Raw genomic sequence first — 21774 nt, 5'->3', positions numbered from 1 at the left:
CTACCAGCCCAGGGCTGTACAAGCACAGGTGGTGGTTCTCTGGGCTGGAATCTGCCAGTTCCCCTGGCTATTCTAAGGCACATGGGGGTGGGGGTGGTATTTGTGTTGGCATTTGCCTGCTCCACTACCCTGGGGCTCAGAATCTCCCATGGTTTGCTGAGGTGGGCCTTGCCGGGACACTTCCTGTCCTGAAATGCGTTCCCTTTTTACCTTAGTGAAACAGACCTTTCTTGCTGTTCCTCCAAATTTCCTGAGCTAAGAGACTGTTCCATTCCATTTTTCTGGTGGCTTTGTTGTTCCAGGATTTTTCCTGGGGCTCTATTCTCTGTTTTTTAAGAGGTCAAAAGGGGAGAAGGATAGTGATTTACTGCTTACTCCATCATCATGGATCCTAGAAGTTCAAACTCTCAAGAATTAGTCTCTTATAGCATATGATATTTAACAAGTGATCTAGTAGATCTAGTAGATGTATTAACCAAGCAATTTTCTTCTGATTCATATTGATTGGCATCTCCTGTGATCAAATCAGTGTACTTTACTAACTTGTTATTCTGTCCACCCAAGTTTCTGCAAAGGATTTTTCTTTTTCTGAGTCTAAATCAGCAAAAGATAATGGATGAGCTTTCATGACTTTGAACATAGCATTGATCTCTATCCTGTCTCCTCAGATACCAACTGGAGAGATGGTAATTTAACAAGTTCTAAGCTGTGCAATAACCTACCATGTTAGGATGTTGCAGACTGTCCAGTACCTTAACTTCCTGAAGTACCTTCATATGATCTTTTTTAGTGGCTTAATCAGAATTCTTTTTTTAATTGCACAAAATTGCCTAATTTGTTCTAAACTTTGTATACTTGTGCATACATGCCCTTTTCTAGGACAGCAATTTCCTCAAACTCATTTAGATGAGGAAAAGTTTGTGCTTCAAAGACCACCTCTTTTGCTCTGACTTTACGGACCAGAGGGTACTCTTCATGCTGAGCCTCAAGAACTCTCTGCTTAGCTATTCTCATTAATTTGATAATAGTTTTGTTGTGATGCAGCCTCAAAGAACTAAATTCTTCATTGTAAGGGAAGGAAGACAGAACTATTTTGATAAAAGTCTGACAAAGTAATGTGACCACCTGTCTTCATCTATGGGAGTCTGGTTCATACACATAGCTCAAATGTGCTAACAAAAAAAAAAAGAAAACAAGCAATAGTTGGTAGGAGACTTCAGAGGGAAAAGTCAAGTGTGGTAGAAGTCCTCCTGTAGTCTGGAGTTTGCAGGAACATCAGATTCATCATATCGAATGTCCAACCCCTTCTGGGGAAAGTGTATGGCAGGCTGCGGAGGCAACCTGGAGGCTCCAGAGTGTGCAACACTGGGGTGACCTCCCCATCCAAGGTCTCTGCAGGGCCCTTCCTTCCAAGATGCAACAGTGGCTCTGAAGGGACTTTCGACTTCTCAGAGGAGGTGCTACAAGCCCCCAGAAGTGACGTATCACCATAGGACTGGAAGTCAACTCGGTGCAGACTAGAAGTTGGCCACCCCTCCACTCAGTCCAAGAGGCACACTGTATATTCCATTCCAGGATGAGGAAGAAGAGTTGACTTGATGATCCCTGAGTGGAATCACCTGCCTATAGATGTGACACTGCCTCTTGTCTTCTTCCTCAATCCTCCCTCTCTTGCTCTATTGTCTTCCCTTCTGGCACATGTAATATCAATTAAATTGGGGCTTTCTTACTGTTTTAAAATGATCAATTGAGCATCTTTGCATCTTATTAGGTGCTAAGCCCCAGGCCCAAAACCCTATTAGGTGCTAAACCTATGTGGGTGTGAATTGGTAACTAAGGTGGGCCCCTAGGTGGGGCTAACTAAGGGAGACCTGATTAGATCTTTGCTCCTAAGTTTGCCCCAAACCCCTAATTAGGAGGTGCTAAGCCTATGTGGGTGTAAAACTCCCAGGGTCCTAAGGGGAGGTGCTAACTCCAGAGCCAATCATAGGAGCCTAAGTTCTGGTCACTCAAATGATGTTTGATAACATCTGAAACTGTATAAAAAAGGGAAGACAGAGCCATTTGCTTAGGGATCTCACTCTTGGTGGCATGCTGATGTGGAGACTCTGGGCAGCTGTAGCTAAGAGCCCTCCAGCTTGTAAACCTGGATGCTGGGATTTTGTTAAACTCTGGTAACTATTGGGATTTGAAATAGGCAAGGTGTGTGAATTGATGTTTATAATTTGTTTGTAATTTGCTCTGAAGTTCAGGGTGCTGGCTTTTTCCCCTAAACTAAGTGAATGATGTCTATATGCTGGATTAAAGTAAGCTTGTTAACCCCTTAATATTGCTTTCCTTACTAAAACAGATCAAAAGAACCTGGGCTTTTGCAGCATGCTGGTAGTGTGCTTGTTGTTGGGCTTGTATTGGTCTTTCACCCCCACAGCAGCTGCCAGCCAGATTGTTGAAACAACACACAATTCTCCCCATTTCTCCCCCTCCCCCTCCCTCCATCTGGTGGCATAAGTTGGTGCCAACACATTTCCAACAGGGACAGTAGAGGAATATTAGTTATTTTAGAAATGAGAAAAGGCAGAGTGCATCTTTATGTTTATAACTTTATGTTATGAGGACAGAAGGAACAAATGAAAGAAGATGGCTTGAGAATTTCCAAAAGGTGGAGTAGAGGAGAGGCCTCTTTATAGTATTCGAAGTCAATATTGAGACATCATTTATTCTGATTATGTCAGGAAATAGAGAAGTTTATATAGATACAAATCCCAGATATAAGGATTTAGAGAGGTTTCTAAATGAAAGAGGACATGAGTTCCTTAGGGATGAGAGGGTGGAGGCTGCCTCAGTAGGGTTCACTCTCTTTAAAAGCCATATTTCCCTTGTCATTAGTCAGTTGTCAGCCGAATAATAGTAGAACAAGGTAATAAGGACTGAACCCATGACTTCATTTGTATAAGGAATCCCTAGGTGAGGAAATTCCTTCCACCAATGAAGGTCAGCACCTCTATAATTCTATATTCTTGGAGAGTCATAAGAATTCTTGAATCTACATACTCCTTCCCTCTAACTTATTCTGCATGTAATTGCCACATTTCTGTTGCTTATTTGTAAATTTAGTCATATATACCATATTTCCCCATATATAAGACTCGCCCTTTTCTGAAAAATTTGGGGTCTAAAAACGATGCATCTTATACAGTGGTCATAGATTTTTTACTTGCATTTCCTGCTTTTTTGCACTTGTTGTCTTTGCGCTCATTGTTTCACATGTGTTACCGGTATATTAGGTTACGTTTTGCCCAGAAATGGTTCAGAAAAGATTTTTGTACAGTGCTGAATTCAAGTTAAAAGTGATCCAGTTTGCAAAAATGAGTGGAGATTGTGCTGCTGAACATAAGTTTGGTCCTCCTCCAACTGAGAAGACAATCCAAGACTGGCTACAGGAGGAAGAAACCCTAGTGAAAATGCCCCGGCAGAAGAAAGCCATGAGAGGCAAGTCAGCAGAATGGCCTGATTTAGAAAGGGAATTGAAGATATGGGTTGAAGAGCAAAGGGCAATTGGAATTCCTGTGTCCACAAAGATGGTTCAGCATGAGGCAAGAAGAACTGCTGATGAAAAAGAAGTTACTGATTTCAAAGGAGGACGCAATTGGTGCTTCAGTTTCATGAAACAGAATGGACAAAGTGTGTGTACATGTACCAGACTTGCCCAAAAGATGCCTGAAAGCTATGAGGAGATGAATAAAACTTGAGTTCAATAACTTTATGTAATACATTTTTTTTTCAAATTTCGGGCCCCCAAATTAAGGTGTGTCTTCTACACGAGAGTGTCTTATACATGGGGAAATATGGTAATACTCCTTTCCTCAAAAGTCTTCAACAATTCCTTATTGTCCCAAAGAAAAAAGCTGAGAAGCTAAGTGACTTACCTAGAGTCATGAAGCAAAACTCAGAGGCAAATCTTAAACTTGAGTCTTCCTGTCTTTGAAGCCTATGTTTTCTTCACTAGGAAATGCTGCCTCTCAAGTAATCACAAAGAAATATTTAAGCAGCTATCACCTTTGGCTCCATTCTTTCCAAGGTAAGCCATATTAACATGTGGAGAACTCTCTAGGGTCGATGACAACAACAACAACAACAATAATAATAATAATAATAATAACAATAACATTAATAACTCCAGTTTCTCTAGTACTTTAAAGATTGCAAAGCCTTTGTACACAGTAATCCTGGGCAGGGTTTTGTCGAAGCCAAATTCATGCTCATTTTGAAGAGCCTGGTTGTTAGGTTTTCAGTGTGAGCCTTTACACCTTGAAAATTGGCAAATACTACAAATCAAGTCCTGATTTAATTGTTTTATTGATTGCCTAGACTTAAGAAAATGATGGGGAAAATATCATTAATGCAGATTAAACTTAAAGTGTGTCATGCATTTTAGTTGTTAAACATTTACCAGCTGGTCACTGACTGTGAGATAAGGAGCTTTATTATCCCTTTTTTACTGATAAAGGAACTTATGTTTAAAGAACTAGCTCAGGGTCATCAACTTTCTCAGGGCTAGAATTGGGATGAAATAGGTTTTCCTACTATGCCATGCTGACTTTCTCCAGAAGCAACCAAGACTAGTTCTTAGACTGGCTGGTGAGACTCAAGATCAGTAATGCTAGTGCTGAGGCAAGATTTCTATTCACATAGACAAGGATCAAGCCAGACGGAATAGGTTAAACAAACTTGCCTAGACATATTTGTAACCAGAGAGAGGGATTGGTGTGTTTTCAGAATCAAAAAGAACACGAAGCCAATGCTGATGTTTCTCATGAGGCATCCAGGGGTATTGGAAGGAACATTAGCTTTAGAGTAAGAAGTCTGGAGGATCCTGGTTGGAAACCTTGCTCTAGTACCTACAACCTTTGTGTCCTTGGGAAAGTCTCAATTCCAAGGTCTCAGTTTTATTACTAGTGAATTAAAGGCATTAGACTAATGACTTCTAGGTGATGGGGATGGGATCTGAACCCCTAAAAGGAAAAGCCCCAGGACTTTTCCACATGGCCCAGGTCCCTGGTGTTTTCCTCAGGCACCTTGGCCTTCCCAGTTAATCCTTTAATTGTGGCCCTCATTGTCTGCACCTGGCCCTACCCTAGACCTCCACTCCTTGATTCCATCTAGACCCACTCTTTGACCACTGAATATAAGGTCTATCTTGCCTCCATTAATATGCCCATATTCAGTCTGGCCTACATGCCAATACAAGTGTCACAAAGACCCAGATTTCTTAAGAATTTGTCTCATGATCTTCTGGGGTGGAGCCAAGATGGCGGCAGGAAAGCAGGGACTTGCTTAAGCTCTCCCACAGGTCCCTCCAAACACCTGAAAAAATGGCTCTGAACAAATTCTAGAGCTGCAGAACCCATGAAATAGCAGAGGGAAGCAGGGCTGCAGCCCAGGAGAGCCTGGATGTTCACTGGGTAAGGTTTATCATGCCAAACTGGGAGCAGAGCAGAGCACAGCCCAGCCTGGGCCATGCCAGGACCAACCAGACCGGGAGCCTGGCAGAACAGGTGGTAGGGCCCTGATTCATTGAGTTGTGGCAGTTACCAGACTTATCAACCCACAAACACCAAAGACAACAGAGAAGGTTAGTGGAAACACTGCTAGAGTGAAAAGAGTATAGGGTTGGCAGTAGACCCGGGAGCACAGAAGTGGTGCAGTTCTGGGGTTGATTCCAGAGCACCAGCTGTGGTTTCTTCTGGCCCCAGGCCCACCCTGTGGGAGGAATTAAGCAGCAGATCAGAGCCAGAGTGCAGAGCCTGCTTGGATCTGGGTCACAGTCCAGGTTGATGGTTCTTGGGGGAGGAGGAGCACTGGTGTGTCAGAACTTGCTGTGTAAAAGTAGCTCTGAAAACAGCAGCACAGCCCCTTAAACTTGGGACAAAGTACTCTCTATAAGCAGTCATGTGCTGACAAAAAGCTCAAAGGTCTAGCAGTTGGCTAGGAACATAAACAGGCAGTGAAAATGGACTCAGATTCAGACTCAAACTTTAGAACCTTTCTTTGGTGATGAGGAAGATCAAAACATACAGCCACAAGAAGTCAACAAAGTCAAAGAGCCTACATCAAAAGCCTCCAAGAAAAACATGAACTGATCTCAGGCCATGGAAGAGCTCAAAAAGGAGTTGGAAAAGCAAGTAAGAGAAGTAGAGGAAAAATTGGGAAGAGAAATGAGAAAGATGTGAGAAAACCGTGAAAAACAAGTCAATGACTTGCTAAAGGAGACCCAAAAAATGCTGAAAAATACGCTGAAAAAACAACACCTTAAAAAATGGACCAACTCAAATGGCAAAAGAGCTCCAAAAAGCCAATGAGGAGAAGAATGCCTTGAAAGGCAGAATTAGCCAAGTGGAAAAGGAGTTCCAAAACAGCACTGAAGAAAATACTACCCTAAAAATTAGATTGGAGCAAGTGGAAGCTAGTGACTTTATGAGAAATCAGGATATTATAAAACAGAACCAAAGGAACGAAAAAATGGAAGACAATGTGAAATATCTCCTTGGAAAAACCATTGACATGGAAAATAGATCCAGGAGAGATAACTTAAAAATTATTGGACTACCTGAAAGCCATGATCAAAAAAGAGCCTAGATATCATCTTTCAAGAAATTATCAAGGAAAATTGCCCTGATATGCTAGAGCCAGAGGGTAAAATATAAATCAAAAGAATCCACCGATTGCCTCTTGAAAAAGATCCCCCAACAAACCCTAGGAATATTGTCACCAAATTCCAGAGTTCCCAGGTCAAGGAGAAAATACAGCAAGCAGCCAGAAAGAAACAATTTGAATATTGTGGAAACGCAATCAGGATAACACAAGATCTAGCAGCTTCCACATTGAGGGATCAGAGGGCTTGGAATATGATATTCTGGAGGTCAAGGGAGTTAGGATTAAAACCAAGAGTCACCTCCTCAGCAAAACTGAGTATAATGCTCTAAGGCAAAATATGGATTTTCAATAAAATAGAGGACTTTCAAGCTTTCTCAGTGAAAAAGACCAGAGCCGAATAGAAAATTTGACTTTCAAACAAAAAATCATGTTAAGCATGAAAAGCTTGGACCTGAAGAAAAAATAATGGTTCATATTCAAAAGACAAAGTGTAACCCAGTGGAGAAGAATCCCCACTCAAGTCATGGATAATGGACTACAAAGTGGTCTTGTGGCTTTATCAAATTGCCACTGCAAGTACCTAAAATGTTATCAAAAATAACTCCCCAAAAGTCCCTCTAAGGGATCCCAAACATCACCCGGATGCCAATGATTCAGGTAAAAATGAGGAAGATAGGGTTATACAAGAGTTGTTATGAAAAATATCTAAGAATTTTGCCACACTAGAAGCTCAATGAGTTGATTACCTACATAGCCAACAAACAGTTTGTGTGTTTACTGTTGCTAGGAGAGGCCTGGATTCTGGAATAAGGACTCATTGTGTATTTTAGGCAGGACATTTCCAGAAGGGTGACTAGGATGGTGAGAGGCCTAGAAACCATGATATATGACCTGCACTGGAAGGAAGATCCTTTCTACGAAGAAGAGACTTGGGGTATATGGTATCTGAGCAAATATTGGAAAGACTATCCTGTGGAAGAAGGATTCAATATGTTCTACTTGACTCCATGGCCTAGTGCACGAAGTGCTGGTCCTGGAGTCAGGAAAACCCATATTCCTGAATTCAAACATTTACTAGCTCTTGGACCCCGGGCACGTCGCTTTGATGGTGTTTAATATGTTCAGGGACCCCTCAAGGACCAGAGAATAGGGGAAGGTTGTCTGGAATGAATTCACAAACTCAAACATTCTTTGAATCAGTGAGTAAGCAAATGTTTGTTGTAAGGCCAATATGACAGGGAGAGCTCCTTGAAGAACTTGCCTTCCTCAAGGGATTTGCAACCCAACAGGATTGATGCTATTGCTTGTATAGGAAAAGTATGGATTCTCTGGCAGATATGCTAATTAGGTGATAACATACATTCTTGGACACAGGCATCATTCACTACTGGAAACCTCAGGAAGGTGTTTCTCAGGGGGGTATTTTTGGTCTGTTCTGTTGGTAGCAAGAGAGCTTTGAGAACTGACTATATACATATATATATATGTATGTATATGTATATATGTATATGTATATATGTATGTATGTATGTATATGTGTAGCTGGACCTCTGGATTGGATATGATAACTTTGGGAATCAATGAATGATAATTCTGTAGATCCAACATAGTCCTGAGTTTTTGTGAGAGAATTTCTTCAGAGGTCAACTTGTTCTTGTGACTTTGTGACTTGTGACTTCAAGATTTTGTCTTACTGGGGCCCACTCATGAGTTATTGCTAGGCATAGTGTCCTTGGGCTGGGGAGAAAACAGTCAGGGATAGCGTTTGGAGGCTGGGAGGAAAAGTGACCTTGGAAGTGGGGTCCAAGCACAAGCAACCACAAAGGGGTGATGTGGCACCACAAAGTTGTTTTGATTTGCATTTCTCCAATCAATAGTGATTTAGAGCATTTTTCATGACTACAGATAGCTTTAATTTTTCACCTGAAAACTGCCTGTTCATATTCTTTGAGCATTTATTGGTTGGGGAATGACTTGTATTCTTATAAATTTGACTGTTCTCTAATATTTTAGAAATGAGATATTTATCAGAGACAGTGGCTATAAAAATTGTTTCCTAGCTTTTTGCTTCCCTTATAATCTTGGTTGCATTGGCTTTGTTCAAAAACTTTTTAATTTAATGCAATCAGATTTATCCATTTTTCATTCCATAATTCTCTGTCTCTTGTTTGGTAATAAATTCTTCCATTCTCCATAGATATGAGAGGTAAACTATTCCTTGCTCTCTTAATTCACTTATGGTCTCACCTTTTATGTCTAAATCATGTACTCATTTTGACCTTATCTTGCCATACAGTGTAAGATGTTGGTCTGTGCCTAGTTTCTGACATACCAGTTTCCAGTTTTCCCAACAGCTTTTGTTAAATAATGATGGTTGCTTGCCTGGGTCTGCACCAGAACACAAGGAGACCTGTCTGCTGGAGGCTTACCCACCGGTGGCTGCACTGAATCCCATGGAGGTCCACTCCTGCAGAACATCTACCAGCCCAGGGCTGTACAAGCACAGGTGGTGGTTCTCTGGGCTGGAATCTGCCAGTTCCCCTGGCTATTCTAAGGCACATGGGGGTGGGGGTGGTATTTGTGTTGGCATTTGCCTGCTCCACTACCCTGGGGCTCAGAATCTCCCATGGTTTGCTGAGGTGGGCCTTGCCGGGACACTTCCTGTCCTGAAATGCGTTCCCTTTTTACCTTAGTGAAACAGACCTTTCTTGCTGTTCCTCCAAATTTCCTGAGCTAAGAGACTGTTCCATTCCATTTTTCTGGTGGCTTTGTTGTTCCAGGATTTTTCCTGGGGCTCTATTCTCTGTTTTTTAAGAGGTCAAAAGGGGAGAAGGATAGTGATTTACTGCTTACTCCATCATCATGGATCCTAGAAGTTCAAACTCTCAAGAATTAGTCTCTTATAGCATATGATATTTAACAAGTGATCTAGTAGATCTAGTAGATGTATTAACCAAGCAATTTTCTTCTGATTCATATTGATTGGCATCTCCTGTGATCAAATCAGTGTACTTTACTAACTTGTTATTCTGTCCACCCAAGTTTCTGCAAAGGATTTTTCTTTTTCTGAGTCTAAATCAGCAAAAGATAATGGATGAGCTTTCATGACTTTGAACATAGCATTGATCTCTATCCTGTCTCCTCAGATACCAACTGGAGAGATGGTAATTTAACAAGTTCTAAGCTGTGCAATAACCTACCATGTTAGGATGTTGCAGACTGTCCAGTACCTTAACTTCCTGAAGTACCTTCATATGATCTTTTTTAGTGGCTTAATCAGAATTCTTTTTTTAATTGCACAAAATTGCCTAATTTGTTCTAAACTTTGTATACTTGTGCATACATGCCCTTTTCTAGGACAGCAATTTCCTCAAACTCATTTAGATGAGGAAAAGTTTGTGCTTCAAAGACCACCTCTTTTGCTCTGACTTTACGGACCAGAGGGTACTCTTCATGCTGAGCCTCAAGAACTCTCTGCTTAGCTATTCTCATTAATTTGATAATAGTTTTGTTGTGATGCAGCCTCAAAGAACTAAATTCTTCATTGTAAGGGAAGGAAGACAGAACTATTTTGATAAAAGTCTGACAAAGTAATGTGACCACCTGTCTTCATCTATGGGAGTCTGGTTCATACACATAGCTCAAATGTGCTAACAAAAAAAAAAGAAAACAAGCAATAGTTGGTAGGAGACTTCAGAGGGAAAAGTCAAGTGTGGTAGAAGTCCTCCTGTAGTCTGGAGTTTGCAGGAACATCAGATTCATCATATCGAATGTCCAACCCCTTCTGGGGAAAGTGTATGGCAGGCTGCGGAGGCAACCTGGAGGCTCCAGAGTGTGCAACACTGGGGTGACCTCCCCATCCAAGGTCTCTGCAGGGCCCTTCCTTCCAAGATGCAACAGTGGCTCTGAAGGGACTTTCGACTTCTCAGAGGAGGTGCTACAAGCCCCCAGAAGTGACGTATCACCATAGGACTGGAAGTCAACTCGGTGCAGACTAGAAGTTGGCCACCCCTCCACTCAGTCCAAGAGGCACACTGTATATTCCATTCCAGGATGAGGAAGAAGAGTTGACTTGATGATCCCTGAGTGGAATCACCTGCCTATAGATGTGACACTGCCTCTTGTCTTCTTCCTCAATCCTCCCTCTCTTGCTCTATTGTCTTCCCTTCTGGCACATGTAATATCAATTAAATTGGGGCTTTCTTACTGTTTTAAAATGATCAATTGAGCATCTTTGCATCTTATTAGGTGCTAAGCCCCAGGCCCAAAACCCTATTAGGTGCTAAACCTATGTGGGTGTGAATTGGTAACTAAGGTGGGCCCCTAGGTGGGGCTAACTAAGGGAGACCTGATTAGATCTTTGCTCCTAAGTTTGCCCCAAACCCCTAATTAGGAGGTGCTAAGCCTATGTGGGTGTAAAACTCCCAGGGTCCTAAGGGGAGGTGCTAACTCCAGAGCCAATCATAGGAGCCTAAGTTCTGGTCACTCAAATGATGTTTGATAACATCTGAAACTGTATAAAAAAGGGAAGACAGAGCCATTTGCTTAGGGATCTCACTCTTGGTGGCATGCTGATGTGGAGACTCTGGGCAGCTGTAGCTAAGAGCCCTCCAGCTTGTAAACCTGGATGCTGGGATTTTGTTAAACTCTGGTAACTATTGGGATTTGAAATAGGCAAGGTGTGTGAATTGATGTTTATAATTTGTTTGTAATTTGCTCTGAAGTTCAGGGTGCTGGCTTTTTCCCCTAAACTAAGTGAATGATGTCTATATGCTGGATTAAAGTAAGCTTGTTAACCCCTTAATATTGCTTTCCTTACTAAAACAGATCAAAAGAACCTGGGCTTTTGCAGCATGCTGGTAGTGTGCTTGTTGTTGGGCTTGTATTGGTCTTTCACCCCCACAGCAGCTGCCAGCCAGATTGTTGAAACAACACACAATTCTCCCCATTTCTCCCCCTCCCCCTCCCTCCATCTGGTGGCATAAGTTGGTGCCAACACATTTCCAACAGGGACAGTAGAGGAATATTAGTTATTTTAGAAATGAGAAAAGGCAGAGTGCATCTTTATGTTTATAACTTTATGTTATGAGGACAGAAGGAACAAATGAAAGAAGATGGCTTGAGAATTTCCAAAAGGTGGAGTAGAGGAGAGGCCTCTTTATAGTATTCGAAGTCAATATTGAGACATCATTTATTCTGATTATGTCAGGAAATAGAGAAGTTTATATAGATACAAATCCCAGATATAAGGATTTAGAGAGGTTTCTAAATGAAAGAGGACATGAGTTCCTTAGGGATGAGAGGGTGGAGGCTGCCTCAGTAGGGTTCACTCTCTTTAAAAGCCATATTTCCCTTGTCATTAGTCAGTTGTCAGCCGAATAATAGTAGAACAAGGTAATAAGGACTGAACCCATGACTTCATTTGTATAAGGAATCCCTAGGTGAGGAAATTCCTTCCACCAATGAAGGTCAGCACCTCTATAATTCTATATTCTTGGAGAGTCATAAGAATTCTTGAATCTACATACTCCTTCCCTCTAACTTATTCTGCATGTAATTGCCACATTTCTGTTGCTTATTTGTAAATTTAGTCATATATACCATATTTCCCCATATATAAGACTCGCCCTTTTCTGAAAAATTTGGGGTCTAAAAACGATGCATCTTATACAGTGGTCATAGATTTTTTACTTGCATTTCCTGCTTTTTTGCACTTGTTGTCTTTGCGCTCATTGTTTCACATGTGTTACCGGTATATTAGGTTACGTTTTGCCCAGAAATGGTTCAGAAAAGATTTTTGTACAGTGCTGAATTCAAGTTAAAAGTGATCCAGTTTGCAAAAATGAGTGGAGATTGTGCTGCTGAACATAAGTTTGGTCCTCCTCCAACTGAGAAGACAATCCAAGACTGGCTACAGGAGGAAGAAACCCTAGTGAAAATGCCCCGGCAGAAGAAAGCCATGAGAGGCAAGTCAGCAGAATGGCCTGATTTAGAAAGGGAATTGAAGATATGGGTTGAAGAGCAAAGGGCAATTGGAATTCCTGTGTCCACAAAGATGGTTCAGCATGAGGCAAGAAGAACTGCTGATGAAAAAGAAGTTACTGATTTCAAAGGAGGACGCAATTGGTGCTTCAGTTTCATGAAACAGAATGGACAAAGTGTGTGTACATGTACCAGACTTGCCCAAAAGATGCCTGAAAGCTATGAGGAGATGAATAAAACTTGAGTTCAATAACTTTATGTAATACATTTTTTTTTCAAATTTCGGGCCCCCAAATTAAGGTGTGTCTTCTACACGAGAGTGTCTTATACATGGGGAAATATGGTAATACTCCTTTCCTCAAAAGTCTTCAACAATTCCTTATTGTCCCAAAGAAAAAAGCTGAGAAGCTAAGTGACTTACCTAGAGTCATGAAGCAAACTCAGAGGCAAATCTTAAACTTGAGTCTTCCTGTCTTTGAAGCCTATGTTTTCTTCACTAGGAAATGCTGCCTCTCAAGTAATCACAAAGAAATATTTAAGCAGCTATCACCTTTGGCTCCATTCTTTCCAAGGTAAGCCATATTAACATGTGGAGAACTCTCTAGGGTCGATGACAACAACAACAACAATAATAATAATAATAACAATAACATTAATAACTCCAGTTTCTCTAGTACTTTAAAGATTGCAAAGCCTTTGTACACAGTAATCCTGGGCAGGGTTTTGTCGAAGCCAAATTCATGCTCATTTTGAAGAGCCTGGTTGTTAGGTTTTCAGTGTGAGCCTTTACACCTTGAAAATTGGCAAATACTACAAATCAAGTCCTGATTTAATTGTTTTATTGATTGCCTAGACTTAAGAAAATGATGGGGAAAATATCACTAATGCAGATTAAACTTAAAGTGTGTCATGCATTTTAGTTGTTAAACATTTACCAGCTGGTCACTGACTGTGAGATAAGGAGCTTTATTATCCCTTTTTTACTGATAAAGGAACTTATGTTTAAAGAACTAGCTCAGGGTCATCAACTTTCTCAGGGCTAGAATTGGGATGAAATAGGTTTTCCTACTATGCCATGCTGACTTTCTCCAGAAGCAACCAAGACTAGTTCTTAGGACTGGCTGGTGAGACTCAAGGATCAGTAATGCTAGTGTTGAGGCAAGATTTCTATTCACATAGACAAGGATCAAGCCAGACGGAATAGGTTAAACAAACTTGCCTAGACATATTTGTAACCAGAGAGAGGGATTGGTGTGTTTTCAGAATCAAAAAGAACACGAAGCCAATGCTGATGTTTCTCATGAGGCATCCAGGGGTATTGGAAGGAACATTAGCTTTAGAGTAGAAGTCTGGAGGATCCTGGTTGGAAACCTTTCTCTAGTACCTACAACCTTTAGTGTCCTTGGGAAAGTCTCAATTCCAGGGTCTCAGTTTTATTACTAGTGAATTAAAGGCATTAGACTAATGACTTCTAGGTGATGGGGATGGGATCTGAACCCCTAAAAGGAAAAGCCCCTGGACTTTTCCACATGGCCCAGGTCCCTGGTGTTTTCCTCAGGCACCTTGGCCTTCCCAGTTAATCCTTTAATTGTGGCCCTCATTGTCTGCACCTGGCCCTACCCTAGACCTCCACTCCTTGATTCCATCTAGACCCACTCTTTGACCACTGAATATAAGGTCTATCTTGCCTCCATTAATATGCCCATATTCAGTCTGGCCTACATGCCAATACAAGTGTCACAAAGACCCAGATTTCTTAAGAATTTGTCTCATGATCTTCTGGGGTGGAGCCAAGATGGCGGCAGGAAAGCAGGGACTTGCTTAAGCTCTCCCACAGGTCCCTCCAAACACCTGAAAAAATGGCTCTGAACAAATTCTAGAGCTGCAGAACCCATGAAATAGCAGAGGGAAGCAGGGCTGCAGCCCAGGAGAGCCTGGATGTTCACTGGGTAAGGTTTATCATGCCAAACTGGGAGCAGAGCAGAGCACAGCCCAGCCTGGGCCATGCCAGGACCAACCAGACCGGGAGCCTGGCAGAACAGGTGGTAGGGCCCTGATTCATTGAGTTGTGGCAGTTACCAGACTTATCAACCCACAAACACCAAAGACAACAGAGAAGGTTAGTGGAAACACTGCTAGAGTGAAAAGAGTATAGGGTTGGCAGTAGACCCGGGAGCACAGAAGTGGTGCAGTTCTGGGGTTGATTCCAGAGCACCAGCTGTGGTTTCTTCTGGCCCCAGGCCCACCCTGTGGGAGGAATTAAGCAGCAGATCAGAGCCAGAGTGCAGAGCCTGCTTGGATCTGGGTCACAGTCCAGGTTGATGGTTCTTGGGGGAGGAGGAGCACTGGTGTGGCAGAACTTGCTGTGTAAAAGTAGCTCTGAAAACAGCAGCACAGGCCCTTAAACTTGGGACAAAGTACTCTCTATAAGCAGTCATGTGCTGACAAAAAGCTCAAAGGTCTAGCAGTTGGCTAGGAACATAAATAGGCAGTGAAAATGGACTCAGATTCAGACTCAAACTTTAGAACCTTTCTTTGGTGATGAGGAAGATCAAAACATACAGCCACAAGAAGTCAACAAAGTCAAAGAGCCTACATCAAAAGCCTCCAAGAAAAACATGAACTGATCTCAGGCCATGGAAGAGCTCAAAAAGGAGTTGGAAAAGCAAGTAAGAGAAGTAGAGGAAAAATTGGGAAGAGAAATGAGAAAGATGTGAGAAAACCGTGAAAAACAAGTCAATGACTTGCTAAAGGAGACCCAAAAAATGCTGAAAAATACGCTGAAAAAACAACACCTTAAAAAATAGGACCAACTCAAATGGCAAAAGAGCTCCAAAAAGCCAATGAGGAGAAGAATGCCTTGAAAGGCAGAATTAGCCAAGTGGAAAAGGAGTTCCAAAACAGCACTGAAGAAAATACTACCCTAAAAATTAGATTGGAGCAAGTGGAAGCTAGTGACTTTATGAGAAATCAAGATATTATAAAACAGAACCAAAGGAATGAAAAAATGGAGACAATGTGAAATATCTCATTGGAAAAACCATTGACATGGAAAATAGATCCAGGAGAGATAACTTAAAAATTATTGGACTACCTGAAAGCCATGATCAAAAAAGAGCCTAGATATCATCTTTCAAGAAATTATCAAGGAAAATTGCCCTGATATGCTAGAGCCAGAGGGTAAAATATAAATCAAAAGAATCCACCGATTGCCTCTTGAAAAAGATCCCCCAACAAACCCTAGGAATATTGTCACCAAATTCCAGAGTTCCCAGGTCAAGGAGAAAATACAGCAAGCAGCCAGAAAGAAACAATTTGAATATTGTGGAAACGCAATCAGGATAACACAAGATCTAGCAGCTTCCACATTGAGGGATCAGAGGGCTTGGAATATGATATTCTGGAGGTCAAAGGAGTTAGGATTAAAACCAAGAATCACCTCCTCAGCAAAACTGAGTATAATGCTCTAAGGCAAAATATGGATTTTCAATAAAATAGAGGACTTTCAAGCTTTCTCAGTGAAAAAGACCAGAGCCTGAATAGAAAATTTGACTTTCAAACAAAAAATCATGTGAAGCATGAAAAGCTTGGACCTGAAGAAAAAATAATGGTTCATATTCAAAAGACAAAGTGTAACCCAGTGGAGAAGAATCCCCACTCAAGTCATAGATAATGGACTACAAAGTGGTCTTGTGGCTTTATCAAATTGCCACTGCAAGTACCTAAAATGTTATCAAAAATAACTCCCCAAAAGTCCCTCTAATGGATCCCAAACATCACCCAGATGCCAATGATTCAGGTAAAAATGAGGAAGATAGGGTTATACAAGAGTTGCTATGAAAAATATCTAAGAATTTTGCCACACTAGAAGCTCAATGAGTTGATTACCTACATAGCCAACAAACAGTTTGTGTGTTTACTGTTGCTAGGAGAGGCCTGGATTCTGGAATAAGGACTCATTGTGTATTTTAGGCAGGACATTTCCAGAAGGGTGACTAGGGTGGTGAGAGGCCTAGAAACCATGATATATGACCTGCACTGGAAGGAAGATCCTTTCTACGAAGAAGAGACTTGGGGTATATGGTATCTGAGCAAATATTGGAAAGACTATCCTGTGGAAGAAGGATTCAATATGTTCTACTTGACTCCATGGCCTAGTGCACGAAGTGCTGGTCCTGGAGTCAGGAAAACCCATATTCCTGAATTCAAACACTTACTAGCTCTTGGACCCCGGGCACGTCGCTTTGATGGTGTTTAATATGTTCAGGGACCCCTCAAGGACCAGAGAATAGGGGAAGGTTGTCTGGAATGAATTCACAAACTCAAACATTCTTTGAATCAGTGAGTAAGCAAATGTTTGTTGTAAGGCCAATATGACAGGGAGAGCTCCTTGAAGAACTTGCCTTCCTCAAGGGATTTGCAACCCAACAGGATTGATGCTATTGCTTGTATAGGAAAAGTATGGATTCTCTGGCAGATATGCTAATTAGGTGATAACATACATTCTTGGACACAGGCATCATTCACTACTGGGAACCTCAGGAAGGTGTTTCTCAGGGGGGTATTTTTGGTCTGTTCTGTTGGTAGCAAGAGAGCTTTGAGAACTGACTTATATACTATATATATATATAGTATGTATATGTATATATGTATATGTATATATGTATGTATGTATGTATATGTGTAGCTGGACCTCTGGATTGGATATGATAACTTTGGGAATCAATGAATGATAATTCTGTAGATCCAACATAGTCCTGAGTTTTTGTGAGAGAATTTCTTCAGAGGTCAACTTGTTCTTGTGACTTTGTGACTTGTGACTTCAAGATTTTGTCTTACTGGGGCCCACTCATGAGTTATTGCTAGGCATAGTGTCCTTGGGCTGGGGAGAAAACAGTCAGGGATAGCGTTTGGAGGCTGGGAGGAAAAGTGACCTTGGAAGTGGGGTCCAAGCACAAGCAACCAAGCATCCCATCAGCTTCACCCAATTTGCCTCAGTTTCCTCACCTGGCATATACGAATGGAGAACAAAATGACAAACCACTTTAGTATCTCTGCCACAAAAATTCCAGATGGAGTGACAAAGTCATACATGAGTGGAAATAAAACACCCACAACAAGAGGTGTCACATGCAGTGTCTTAGATGCTAGGATACCACAACAAAAATCAAAACTGAGAACCCTCAAAAGCTCCCTTTTATTGATTTCATTTTCTTTCTGAACATTAAACTCTTAACAACAACAAAAAAAGAATCTGGCCTATTTGCATTAGCAGTAGAAATGGCTCAGATTCCTTAAGAGTGCGGCCCACATGTTAATACTATGACACATGAGCAGATTCTTAAAATGCCAACCACCCCAACCCCTGTTTTAATAAAACTTGCCTCTGGATGAAAGAAAGTTTGGGTAGAATTCATTCGAGGCAGGACCCGCATCATTTGTCCTTGAATTCTGAGATTCCCAACACCCCTAGACCTCAACATAGGCACCCTTTCATTTCTAAATTCATTTCTAAAACCGTGTCCCTGACAACTGACAGTTGCGAAGGGAAATATATCCTCTGAAGAGAGTGAAACTACTGAGGCAAGTTCCATCCTCTCACCTATAAGGAACTCATGTTCTCTTCCATCTAGAAACCTTTATAAATCTGTATATTGTATTATCTAAGACATTTATCCTTATATCCTTCTTTATTCCCTGACATATATTATAATTCTTCTTTTAATGACTTAAAATAATAGGCAACAGTAGCAAGGTACACTATTTCATTTGATAATAGGTAAGTAGTATATCAATATACCCAATTTATAGATAAATAAACTGACATTGTATAGCTAGTAAATGGTGGAGTCAGTTTGAGACTTAAGTGTTTTCCAGTCAAATAACACAGTATATTAAAACTGAAAAGGTCCTTTAGGGATACTTACTTTATTTTAAATGTGAAGAACAAGAGACCTAGAGAGAATGAATAAACTCACATAGGGTAACATACAAAGTAAGGAGAAGAGCTGAAATTTGAACCCAGGCCTTCAGATTCTAAATAGGTCCAATTTTTTTCTCTATACTATAGTTCTGCCAAGTATCTTTATCCTCCATTATTCCTATTTTACAGATGAGGAATTTGAGGGTTGGTTAATAGATTAAGTGCCTTGCCCATACTCACAAAGACAGTGTTAGAATTAGAGCTCAAATCTAGGTTTCTTTGAATAAGGGAGAGAAAGGAATAAACATTTTTATAGCGCCCACTGTATATCAGGCACTGTCCTAAATGCTTTATGACTATCTCATTGAATAAAAGATAATATTCTTTGTCTTTCATCAAATCGTCTCCTAGCAACACCAAGAAGTTAACTCCCTACATGTTCCTAATCCCACCTTTTGGCCTTATGCGTGAATCCTTTCTATGAATAGCAACAACCATAATAACAAAACAACAACAATGAACAACACCGTTTATATCATCTACAATGTGCGAGGCAACGTGCTAACCACCTTACAAATATTAGCGCATTTGATCCTCATAACAGCCCTGGGAGGTGTATACTATTATTATCACTTTTATAACTAAGGAAATGAAAGCAAATAGAGGTCAAGCACCTTGCCTAGGTTTATATTGCTGGTAGGTGTCTGTGGCTGAAATCAAAATCAGGTCTTCCTGACTCCAGGCCCAGTACTGATCCAGTGTACCACCCTAGATCAGTCATTTGGGTTGTATTTGAACACTAAGAGTGGCAAGGAGCTCATTAGCTCATGAGGCAGCACCACTTTTTCCTACATTTATTTTTATTTTCTTTTGACAGTTCTAATAAATCCTTCCGTATCCTTCTGTAAATTGAGCTAAAAATAATAATGTTATTATCAGACATTTACATGGGCTTTTATGGTTGCAAAACACATTTAATATATTTTCTTACATGAAGCTCTCCATAGCCCTATAATATAGGTTACAAATGCGTAAATTGAGGTTCTGAAAGATTAAGCGACTTGCCTGCAGACATGTTGAATTCAATGTGTCCAGAATGGAACTCCATAGCTTTCCTTCCAAATCCAACCTTCTTCCATATTTCCCTATTACTGTTAGGGGTAATACCATTTTTCCAGTTACTCAGATTCACTGCTTTGGTGACATTTTCTCTTCATTACTCTCTGTCACACCATGTATTATATCACTTATTCAGTCTTGTCTCAGTAGTATCTCTGACACATATTTCCTTTCTATCCACACTGCCACACTCTAGACGAGGCCCTCATCAGCTTTTGTCTAGACTATTGTAACAGTCTCCTATTTGGTCTCCCTTTCTCAAGTCTTTTCATATTCTAATCTATCTTTCACAATCCATCAAAGTAATTGTCCTAAAGCACAGGTTCTACCATGTCAATCCTCTCTTCAATAAATGTCAGTAGTTTCCTATTACTTCTGGAATGAACTATCTTCAATATTTAAATCTCTTCAAAATCTGGCCATTTCCTACTATGGGATAATCTTTCACATTACATGGTTCCATGCAGCTGTTGGAGCAGTGGATAGAATGCTGAGCCTGGAGTCAGGGAGATCTGAGTTCAAATTTGGCCTCAGATACTAGCTGTGTCATCTTGGGCAAACCATTTAAATTCTGTCTGCCTCAGTTTCCTCAAGAGTAAAAGAATAATAGCATCAACCTTGCAGGGTTGTTGTGAGAGCCTGGCACAAAGCAGGTATTTTAAAATGCTTATCCTCTCTCCCACCCCCATTCAAACAGGCATGCCCTAATTCCCAGTCTGGTGCTCTTTTCATAATACCTTTTTCTAATTATCTTAATTCATGATCTTTGTTCTTCCTTCTGGATCCAAGGAGAATAGATCTAATTTGTCTTGCATATAACATCCCTTCAAATACTTGAAAATAGTTATGTTGTCCATACCTCTTTCTTCTTGTTATTCAGGCTAAACACATGGAGTTTCAAAAACACATTCTCATATGGCATGGTGTTAAATCTCTACATCACTGAGTCATATCACTCTCAACACACTGAAGTTTGTCAGTATCTCCCAAAAATAGTTTCCCCCAAATTAACATGATACTGAGTATAACCTGGCCAGCTCAGAGTACTTTGAGATTCAACTTTTTGAAATTATACTTTTTTTCCCCAATGAACAATTTAAAATTTCTTTCTTGACTTTGGGGGAGGAAGAAGAGAGAGGTACTATCAACCACCTTAAGTGGCTTGGAAACAGTGTTTAATATCCTGGAGGTTGAAACCCATGAAAATTTGTATCTCTGGGCACTTCAGACAGCAGAGAGAATTCGAAATCTTTCACTTTAAATGAAGACTAATTTCAGTGGCAATCATACAGGTTGAAAACAGTACAGCTTTGGTGGTATCCAAAAGGGCTAATAGTAAAATTCTGTGAGTAGAATAGTAGTGAGCTCAGCAAGATCACTCTGAAGCCTTGGCCAAGAGTGTGTTTTTTCTTTGATGGTTGCATAGACCCCTTTAAAAAATACCAGATGAGTGAAAATAACCATATTTAACTTAAGAAGGGAAATTATAAATTCCATATATCCAAAAGTGACTATGAAATAGTCTGCATCTATTAATGAAAGGAGAAGACAAAATGCAAAATTTATTTTTAAAGACTTCATTTGTATGGGATGTTCAAGGAGGGCTAGCACCTCCCGTATGAGGGTTTGCCAAGCCCTTTTCAGGCCTGCTCATCTGCCTTTGGTGTCCACATTCACCCAACTCTCATCTTTGGCACCAAGAAACTGTAGCATGCCAATTGTCCACACCCCAGTAGACACCATTTCAGCAGACTGGCTAAACCAGGTTGAGGGTAACCAACAGGCCTCAAACCCATCAGTGAGTTATGGGGATGTGTAACCCAGGCAGATAAAGACTTCCTCTGCTGGAATGGGCAGATGAGAACAATTTGTTCCAATGGCCATGAAGGTAGCTGAACCAGGTGCTGCAGAGTGTTTAGAGCCCAATCAGAAAGCAAAGATGCCAAGGTAATCCACAGCGTCCTGGGCCATCACCAGTCATATTGATTTTGGTGTTGCCATTGTACTTTGATGATTCTGGACAAGAGAGTGAGGCTGACAACTTTGTGTAACTCTGCCTCACTTAAATCCAATTCATGTGCAAATCAAGATATCCA

General features: G+C 40.8%; 2 pseudogenes; both read right to left on the bottom strand.

Moving 5' to 3' along the window:
* Positions 1-701: 701 nt before the first annotated feature.
* LOC118836792 lies at positions 702-9215 on the bottom strand (annotated as a pseudogene).
* A 324-nt stretch (positions 9216-9539) lies between these two features.
* On the bottom strand, positions 9540-20600 carry LOC118836791 (annotated as a pseudogene).
* Positions 20601-21774: the final 1174 nt, after the last annotated feature.

This window comes from Trichosurus vulpecula, chromosome 2 (genome assembly GCF_011100635.1).
Source record: "Trichosurus vulpecula isolate mTriVul1 chromosome 2, mTriVul1.pri, whole genome shotgun sequence".
Classification (NCBI taxonomy): domain Eukaryota; kingdom Metazoa; phylum Chordata; class Mammalia; order Diprotodontia; family Phalangeridae; genus Trichosurus; species Trichosurus vulpecula.
The sequence above is the reverse complement of the archived record's forward strand: the minus strand, read 5'-3'. Positions and strand labels throughout refer to the sequence as shown.